The following is a 1776-nucleotide window of genomic DNA, read 5'->3' on the forward strand; positions in this document are numbered from 1 at the left end:
GGTTACTTCCTGTTGACTGTGAGGAAAACATCATATTATTGAAGAACAATTGAAAACTTGATTGGAAGGATCTGAGCTATTAGGTGTTTGGCAGCTAGCACTTTTCTTAGGTCCAAATTAAGTGAAATCCTGTGGATCTCTTGCCAGGTTTGAAACCAATGTAGCCTGAAGGCTTGTAAAATTGACAACAAGGAATCTTTTAGGCTCATGGACATTTTGCCACTCTCTCTGCTCCACTGATTTAAAAAAAACTATGGAAGAAAAGATACGTAATTTTATCTTTTAAAAAAAACACACACAGTGTCCCTGGACCACATGCAGAGGTAGCCCTCCCCTGATATCCAACCGTTCCTGATTCTTCCTGGATGATAACCAATTTTCATTCTTTTCATATTGTTCTATCCTCCCTGGCTCGAGACATCAATTAATTTTGGCCCTACATGAATCAAACCATTGGCAGGTTGGTCCCAGTGTTCTTTTAACATGTTTAAAAGCCCTTGTCCAGGGTTCTGGATAAATAAACTTCTTTTATGGCTGTTTATTGTTAGTTTTTCTTTCATGATGTATCACTACTTAAATTTTACGTTGCTTTTTCTTCCTTTGTTGATTGGATGATAGAATAGATTTAAACACGAGAAGAAGTGAGGAAGATGTATTCACACAAGGAACTTTTCAGTAAGAGCTGCTTCATTTCAGAGGTCTTCTGTGTCCACAGTTCCATAAATTTACAAATATTTGTTCCATGTGGCAGTGAAAAGCTATAGGAGTTATTTTGCCGGTCTGTAGTTGCGGCAACAGCACCTACAGCATAACCATGGCTATGACAGTCCTGGACAGAGGGGTGAGCAGAGAAGATACATAGCAAGCAATATCATACAAGACTAGCAAAAACGTATAGCCAGAAGCAGGAACAGAGAAGGAACACACTTGATGGAGGGTGGTTCCTCCCCCCCCCCCCCCACCCACACCATGTAATATAAATAGAATACAACACAACACACACACACACACACACACACACTGATTGTTATGAGTGGGATTCAAGGAATGGTTAAGACCCCCTCACTATCCAGCAAAGGTAATGATTTCATAATAAGTATCTTCTAATGGGGCCATAGAAACAGACCAGAGGAAATGCAACCAAAAAGCCTTGCTTTGCCCAGCCTGTTCTAATTCACCATCAGCCCTGTTCAAATGCATTATAATTGAAACATCATGAAGGTACACAGCACCAAATGTTATTCTGAACTCTTTAGGACACTCACTATTATTATTAATGTTATTATTATTTCAAGGTCCTAAAGGTTTGGAATCACATATGTGTTGTATGCCTTCAGGTAGTTTCTGGTTACAGTGACCTAAGGCAATCTATCAAAGGGTTTTCTAGGCAAGCTTCATTTGGGGAGTGGAGGGATTGCTTTGCTGTCTTGCGGCTAAGGAGACTGTTACTCAACCAGGTCACCCACCGAGGTTCCAGAGCCGGGATTTGACCCTGGTTCCAGAGTCATAGTCCGTGCTCCAACACTACCACCCCGAGGCTCATTAAGAATCACATAACCTTCAAGATATCCCAGATGAAAACCAGGACACATGGCAAGACAAGATCATAGTGTGGTCAAGATGTCAAAGTTATTGACGAGGTAGAACTAGGAGAGTCTGCAGCAAACTAGCGCCCGGTAACGACTGCCCAAAAAGGGTGGTTGCGGTGCCTGGTTTTGCTCCATGGGGAAGCTGCAGCCTCCAGACGCAGGACTTCCCGCGGAGCAAAAAGAACCC

This window comes from Sceloporus undulatus, chromosome 4, assembly GCF_019175285.1.
Source record: "Sceloporus undulatus isolate JIND9_A2432 ecotype Alabama chromosome 4, SceUnd_v1.1, whole genome shotgun sequence".
In the NCBI taxonomy this organism is placed as follows: Eukaryota; Metazoa; Chordata; class Lepidosauria; order Squamata; family Phrynosomatidae; genus Sceloporus; species Sceloporus undulatus.